Source organism: Callithrix jacchus, chromosome 11 (genome assembly GCF_049354715.1).
Source record: "Callithrix jacchus isolate 240 chromosome 11, calJac240_pri, whole genome shotgun sequence".
NCBI lineage: Eukaryota > Metazoa > Chordata > Mammalia > Primates > Cebidae > Callithrix > Callithrix jacchus.
In genome coordinates, this window is record NC_133512.1 from 123,456,917 (window position 1) to 123,465,435 (window position 8,519).

Genomic DNA, 8,519 nt, shown 5'->3' on the forward strand with positions numbered 1-8,519 from the left:
TCCTCTTAAGGAAAAGCTACTGACCTTTCCTGGAAATATAAAAGAATCCACAAGCTGTGAAGGGAAAGGAAAACAGGGGGAGAAGCTCTACAGTGTGATGGTGGTAGAAAGGGTCCGAACCTGCCGGGACTCAGGCCAGCTGGGAGTGTGCCCAGCCATGCTGGGCTTTTGATCCTCTAAAAGTCTGCATCATAGGCTGTCAGATGAGAACACTACTGCAGACCTTCCAGTGTGGTTGTGAGAATTAACCTTGTAAAGCTTCTAGCATAGCACCAGGCACCTAAATATTGGTTCTCTTTGCTTTTTCAGTTCCAAATATATCAGCAGTTAAACCCTAGGGATGTGTAAGGATCCCACTGGGTCTCAGGAGACCATGTCATTCTCAGCCCCAAGTTGCAACCTCCAGTCACAGCCCTCAAGGATATGTTCAACCACTGCCTCTACCTACAAGCACGTCTTTTAAACCAGAAGGTGATTAAAGGCCTTTACGTGGCATCGCCGAAAAGGAGAGGGGACTGAACTCTGTTACTACATGTTAAGGACCATGACAAAGGATGTCATCAAAGAGTTTGTGCTTTTTTTTGAGACAGAGTCCGGTTCTGTCGCCAGGCGCCAGGCTGGAGTACAGTGGCACCATCTCGGCTCACTGCAAGCTCCACCCCCCAGGTTCAAGCAATTCTCCTGCCTCAGCCTCCTGTGTAGTTGGAACTACAGGTGGACGCCACCACGCTCAGCTAATTTTTGTATTTTAGTAGAGACGGGATTTCACTATCTTGGCCAGTTGGTCTCGATCTCTTCACCTCGTGGTCTGCCTGCCTTGGCCTCCCAAAGTGCTGGGATTACAGGCATAAGCCATTGTGCCTGGAGTCTCTGTCACCCAGGCTTGAGTACAGTCGCATGATCTCATCTCACTGCAGCCTCCACCTCCTGGGTTCAAGCAATTCTTCTGCCACAGCCTCCCAAGTAGCTGGTATTACAGGTGCGCACCAACCACACCTGGCGAATTTTTGTATTTTTAGTAGAAACGGGGTTTCACCATGTTGACCATGATGGTCTGGATCTCTTGACCTTGTTATCCGCTTGCCTCTGCCTCCCAAAGTGCTGGGATTACAGGCGTGAGCCACCACGCCCGGCGGAACATTTCTATATATACACCGACATATACCTGATAGCCAAATTGTATTCACAGCTCTCAGACTTACAGATTTAGAATTTCCTCAGAGACTTGGGTTTGGTTTTTTTTTTTTGTATTTTTAGCAGAGTTGGAGTTTCACCATGCTGGCCAGGATGGTCTTGATCTGCTGACCTCAGGATCCCCTGCTTTGCCCTCCCAAAGTGCTTGGATTACAGGCATGAGCCACCATGCCTGGCTAGGACTTGGTCATCATTGAAGACAAAGGAGTTCCTAAAGGGGCTTTTTGTCCTAGTGGTCAGCTGGAACATGGGAGGAACGTTAAAAGTTCCTTCATCTTTTGTGGTGACACTGTGACTCACAACATTTCCTTTTAAATGGAAGTGAGAAAACATCCGGGAAGGGGGCACCTGGATTTGAACCAGGGACCTCTTGATCTGCAGTCAGATGCTCCACCTGGATTTAGAACCGGGGACCTCTTGATCTGCAGTCAAATGCTCTACCGCTGAGCTATACCCCCTTCACCTATCAGGAGCTCCTTTCTTGGCCACTTATGGTGACTCAATAAATCAAGTTCCACCCGCACTAGAGTTCTGGCACCCTGGGTGTTCTAAAGCCCCACCTTCTTAATTATCTATCATCTGCTTTGGCTTTTCCCTTGGGCACTAATAAACTGAGAGGAAATACTTGAAAAATGACATCCTGGGATGGACATGGTGGCTCACGCCTGTAATCCCAGCACTTTGGGAGGCCGAGGTGAGGTCAGGAGTTCGAGACCAGCCTGTCCAATGTGGTGAAACCCCATCTCCACTAAAAATACAAAAAAATTAGCTGGGTGTGGTGGCAGGCACCTGAGGCAGGAAAATTGCTTGAACCCCAGGAAGCGGAGGTTGCGGTAAGGCGAGAGCACACCAGTGCACTTCACTGTGGGCTAACAGAGACACACACACTCTCTGTTTCTGTATTTGTGTGTGTATGTCTTGTAAAGACGGGGTTTCCTTGTGTTGCCCAGGCTGGTCTCAAATGATCCACCAGGCTGAGCTCAAGCAATCCTCCCATCTCGGCCTCCCAAAGTGCTAGGATTACAGTTGTAAGCCACGGAGCTTGGCCTTTGCTCTGTACTTGATGGAAATAGCCAGCACTGACCTGGGGCCCTGCTGATAACTAGGGAAGTGCTTTATTGAGGTTGAGTAATGTGGCTCCTTGTTATCCCCCTGGCAGGGGGGAACTGAAGCCTCTCCTTTCAAACCTGGCACTCCTTGATATGGAGTGCAAGGGCGGAGGCCTGAGAAGCCCTTTCTCTTCTCACCTCCTCTCCAGGGGGAACAGAAGCTGAGGGTAGAGCTGGCTCCTTCCTCCAATCTCAGGGAGGAAACAGCACCCTTGGAGATACAAATACATTTAAAAAATGTAAGATACCATTGAGAGTTCATCTAAACATCTGTCTTAGAAATTCAGGTTGAGGGCTATGAAGGGAAGAGATGCTGTTAGAAAGAACAGAGAGAAGTGGGTGACCTCGCCAAAGACGGACATGCTCCCACAGAGGGCTGGGGTGTTCCGGCGGCAGCCGACCCTCCCATTGAACCCACTGACTGGTTTCAGACCAGCACTGTAGTGGTCATGCCCAGTCACCTGCTGGAGAGAATGCCCTTAGGGGCAAGGAGAGAGAGGACTGAGCCTGTGTTCAGCCCACTTCTTGGCCTCCCCACTACCCGAGCTGTGGTATGGGATGCCAACCAGGTGTAGTCACTGCATTCCCCATGCCCACAGCCGAACATGCAATCCTCACATGGCCTGAGCTTCTAGGCTGAAAAGCCAAGGGCTGGTGAGGCTGAGGGACAGAAGGCTTCCTAGAAATAAAACCCAGCACCAGAAATAATTGCAGGAAGACTGTGAATGGTTTGTGCTGGGACAGGAGAGACCAGAAATTCTGGGCTTGGCAGAGCTTGCTTTTCTCCCACGATAAATGAGAAAAATCTCACCCTTGCCTCCGAGCCACGTGGAAAAAGTGGATGAGCTCAAAGACCAACTGGGCCAAATAGGACAAAGGATCATGTGACTAGAAGAGCAGCCCAGGATGGAGTTGGGCTGGGAGGAAGGTTTACCCTGTTGGAAAAAAGTTTGCTAACTCCTAAAACAGATAATGTTTTCTGACTAAAATAATTGAGTAAATCTGATGGGTCAAAGGGGAAATTAATTCTAATTAAGACTCCAAGCAAAAGGCACCAGGGAAAAGGAAAAAAAAAAAAGACTAAAGGAAAAAAGGATATCATCAGAAAAAAATTTTTTTAAAGGAGTTAATAAAAATTGACAAACAAAGATTTATTGTAGAAGATTTAGAAAAACAATCCTTTTTTTTTTTTTTTGAGACAGGGTCTAGCTCTGGTGTCCAGGCTGGAGTGTAGTAGTGCAATCATAGCTCACTGCAGCCTCAAACTCCCAGGCTCAAGTGATCCTCCTTCCTCAGCTACCTGAGTAGTTGGGACTATAGGTGTGTGACACCATGCCTGGTTAGTTTTTATATTTTTAGTAGAGACAGGCTTTCACCATGTTGGCCAGGCTGGTCTCAAACTCCTGAGCTCAAGCGATCCTCCTGCCTTGTTCTCCCAAAGTGCTGTGATTAAAGGTGTGACCCACTGTGCCTGGCAAAAGTCATTTCTTGAAAAGACTAAAGGACAAATCTCTAGCAAGATTAATCAAGAAAGAGAGGGAAAGCGTAAAGAAATAATATTATAAATAAAAAAGAGGTGGGTGGTGGGGTTGAAAAGAAAATAAATAAATAAATAAAAAAGAGACATAACTACAGATATAGAAGAAAAAGATATGATTACTATCAACTTTATGCTACGAACTTTGAAAATTTAGAGAAAATGGAGAAATTCCTAGAAAAATGTAATTTATCAAAACTATCACAAAAAGAAATAGGAAGAGTTAATTACCACAAAGAAAACATCAGGTATACTATTTTAAAACTAACATCTAAGAAACTTCCAAGGATAAGATTTTCTCTTTGTCTTTCCTCTCCCACAATTTGACTGTGGGAGTCAGTGCAGGTTCTTTTGGGATTTTCCTACTTAGAGTTCATTGAGGCTTTGTATTCGTAGATCCATATCTTTCCTCAAATTTGGAAAATTTCAGCCAGTATTTCTTCGAATAAGCTTTCTACTCCTTTATGTAGAAAGTAACTTTATGTAAGAAAGTTACTTACAGAACTTCCATTACAGATACATGGGTATACTTGGATGGTGTCTGATAAGTCCCTTAGGACTGTTTGCTTTTCTTCATTCTATTTTCTTTTTCTTCCTCATACTCAATAATTTCATATGATCTGTTTTCAAGTCTGCTGATTCTTGCTTTTGTCTGCTGGAGTCTGCTGTTGAACACTTCTAGCGAACTTTTCAATTCAGTTGTTGTATTTTTAATCTCCAGATTTCTGTTTAGCTCTATTTTTGGAATTTCCATCTCCTTGCTGATACTGTCATTTTGCATTTTGTTCATATATTTTTTTCCTGATTTTGTTTAGTTGTCTGTATTCTCCTTGAGCATTTTAAAAGACATTTATTTAAAGTCTTATGTCAGCCAGGCATGGTGGCTCATGCCTGTAATCCCAGCACTTTGGGAGGCTGAGGCAGGCAGACTGCTTGAGGCCAGGAGTTTGAGACCAGCCTGGCTAACATGTTGGAATCTTATCTCTACTAAAAATACAAAAATTAGGCCAGGCACAGTGGCTCAGCACTTTGGGAGGCTGAGGCAGGTGGATCTCTTGAGGTCAGGAGTTTGAGACCAGTCTGGCCAACGTGGCGAAACCCCATCTCTACTAAAAATCCCAAATCAGCCGGGCATCATGGCGCATGTCTATCATCCCAGCTACTCATGAGGCTGAGACAAGAGAATCATTTGAACCCGCAAGGCGGAGGTTACGGTGAGCCGAGGAGTTGTGGCACTGCACTCCAGCCTGGGCAACAAGAGCAAAACTCTGTCTCAAAAAAAAAAAATTAGCTAGGCCTGACTTCAGGTGATCCACCTGCCTTGGTCTCCCAAAGTGCTAGAATTACAGGAGCCACTGTGCCTGGCTGTCCTTTTACTTTTAAGCTATTATGTTATTAGATGTAATCTGGGTTTCTCAAATGCAGCATACAGCTGGTTGTTTTTAAATTTAATCTGATAATCTATGCCTTTTAATTTAAACTTATATTTAATGATTAATGACATATTAGGGTTTAAATCTACCATCCTGACTACATAATCTGTTTTTCTGCCTTTTGAATGAATTTATTATTTTTATCATTCCATTTTGTTCATTTGTTTTTTTAACTATGATTCTTTTTACTGTTTTGGTATTTGTATGTGTATGAGTTTTGTTTTTTGGTCTTGGTGGTTGCTCTAGGGCATATAACATATATGTCTTTACTTATCATAGTTTGTTTTCAAGTATTATGTTACCACTTTGTATAATGTGTAAACATTTTATTTATTTATTTATTTATTTATTTATTTATGGAGACGGAGTCTCACTCTGTTGTTCAGGCTGAAATGCAGTGGTGCGATTTCAGCTTACTGCAATCTCCACCTCCCAGGCTCAAGCAATTCTCTTTCCTCAGCCTCCCAAGTAGCTGGGACCACAGGTGCAGGCCACCATGTCCTGCTAAGTTTTTTTTCTTTTGTATTTCAGTAAAGACAGGGTTTCATCGTGTTGCCCAGGCTGGTCTCAAACTCCTAAGTGCAGGCAATCTACCCACCTCGGCCTCCCAAAGTGTGGGATTACAGGGATGAGCCACTGTACTCGGCCAAAAATCTTTTAATGATATACTTTCATATCCCCACTCCTGGTCTCTGTCATGCCACTTCACTTCTACATATGTTATAATTACACACTACATTTTCATTATTTGGCTTAAAAAGATAGAACTTTTTGACTGTTTGTTTGTTTGTTTGTTTTTTTTTTTGAGACAAGGTCTCACTCTGTTGCCCAGGCTAGAGTGCAGCGGCATGATCTCGGCTCACTGCAACCTCCACTTCTCAGGTTCAAGTGATTTTTATGTCTTAGCCTCCTGAGTAGCTGGGATTACAGGCATGTACCACCACACCCGGCTAATTTTTGTATTTCTAGTAGAGATGGGGTTTTGCCATGTTGGCCAGGCTGGTTTTAAACTCTTGGCCTCAAGTGATGTGTCCATGTCGGCCTCCCAAAGTGCTGGGATTACAGGTGGGAGCTACCATGCCCAGTCAGAACTTTTTATAATTCTTAACCCTTTGGAAGTGTATTTTTATGAACTGAAGATCTACTTTTACTTAGTTACATATAGATAACCAGTTTTTCAAACTCCATCTGTTGAATAGCCCCCATTTTCCCCAATGTATCAGTTTTGTCTTCTCTCCCATATAGCAAAGTGTGGGTCTAAATTACTCCTGCTTCATGATAAACCCAAATATCTGCTGGCATAGTGAATGTCTTAACTATTTGTGGCTTTTTACTCCTCCATATAAATTGTATAATTAGCTTGTCAAGTTTCATTGAAAACAGGCATCTAATTAGAGATGCACTGAGTCAGGAGGTCTATTTAGAAATGATTGGTGTCTTTATGGTACTGCACTTTCTCATCATTTATCCAGGTTTTAATGACTTTAAGTAAACGTTTATAATTCTAAGCATATAGGCTATGCACATCCTTTGTTAGATTTATTATTACTTTATAATTCTCAGAAGAAACAATCTTAAAAGCGGCAACAGAAAAGTGACTCATGAGAGAGATTTGAAGTTTGTGAAGAACTACACCCACAATTGCTGGCTTGAAGACGGAGGAGGCACGTGGAAAGCTAAGAAGAAAATGAATTCTACTATTCCAATAATGACTGAACTTGGAAGGGACCCTGAACCCTAGATGAACTCATCCGGCCAATAGTTTGAGCAGAGAACTCAGGAACCACTGCAAAAGCATACCAGGACAACCGAAATAAATCACAGATCCTTTGAAAGAAGTGACAGTCTGCTGCAAATTCCACAAGACAGGTGAAAAACTCTGGTGCTCTCTTAAAAGTGCCACCTCATGGCTGGAGGCCAACCAACTCAGGACATTACAGCAACTTATAACAGAACAACCCTGCTCCAAGGAAGGAGAAAACAACAGCTAATTCCACTGCCTGCAACATCCTTGCTAACCAGTGGTCCTCAGTGTGTCCACATGACAACTTCACTGCTAGCGTAACCAGCATTTGAGAAAGCCTGTACACTCAACGTATCTACAAACAAGGACTCTCACAGAGTCTACTCTATTCCCCTGCCACCTCCACCAGAGCAGGTACTCTGGTGGTATCCACGGCTAGGAGATCTGAAGATGGATCACATCACTGGATTCTTTGCAGACATTCCCCAGCACCAGCCCACAGACTGGTAGCCCCACTGGGTGGCTAGACCCAGAAGGGCAATAATAATCACTGCAGTCTGGCTCATAGGAATCCCCATCCCTAGAGGAAAGGGGAGTGCATTGAATCAAGGGATCACCCTGTGGGACAAAATAATCTGAACAGCAGCCCCTGAGTTCCAGATTTTTCCACTGAGACAGTCTACCCAAATAAGAAGTAATCAGAAAAGTAATTCTGGTAATATGACACAACAAGGTTCTATAATACCTCCAAAAGACCACACTGGCTCCCCAGCAATGGATCCAAACCAAGAAGAAATCTCTGAACTGCCAAAGAATTCAGAAGGCTGATTATTAAGCTACTCAAGGAAATACCAAAGGTGAAAATCAACTTAAAGAAATTTTAAAAAAATGTATAGGATACGGATGAAAAATGCTCCAGAGGAATCGATATCATAAAGAAGAAAACAATAAAAACTTCTGAAAATTAAAGATACACATAGAGAAATACAAAATGCACTGTTAAGTCTCAATAGTACAATCAAACAAGTAGACAAGAGAGCTTCAGAGATTGAAGACAAGACTGAATCAGACAAAGACAAAGAAAAAAGAATTTTTTTAAAAAAACAAACAAAGCTTCCAAGAAATGTGGGATTATGTTAAACAGCCAAACCTAAGAATAAGAATAAGTGGTATTCCTGAGGAAGAAGAGAAATCTAAAAGTTTGAAAAACATATTTGAGAGAATAGTTGAGAAAAGCTTCCCTGACCTTGCTAGAGATCTAGACATACAAATAAAAAAACCTCAAAGAACACCTGGGAAATTTATCACAAAATACTCATCACCCAGGTACATAGTCATCAGGTTATTTAAAGTCAAGACAAAGGAAAGAATCTTAAGAGCTGTAAGGCAAAAGCATCAGATAACCTACAAACAAAAAGCTATCAAATTTTTTTTTGAGACCAGAGTCTTGCCCTGTTGCCCAGGCTGGAGTGCAGTGGCATAATCTTGGCTCATTGCAACCT

At 43.0% G+C, this 8,519-nt stretch overlaps 1 non-coding gene across 1 annotated transcript; it reads right to left on the reverse strand.

Annotated features, from left to right (window-relative positions):
- Positions 1–1,533: 1,533 nt before the first annotated feature.
- TRNAC-GCA (transfer RNA cysteine (anticodon GCA)) lies at positions 1,534–1,652 on the reverse strand. Its single transcript has 2 exons — positions 1,617–1,652; positions 1,534–1,569 (listed from the first exon to the last, which is right to left on the reverse strand). It is a non-coding gene; the product is annotated as a tRNA-Cys (tRNA).
- Between the last annotated feature and the right edge of the window lie 6,867 nt (positions 1,653–8,519).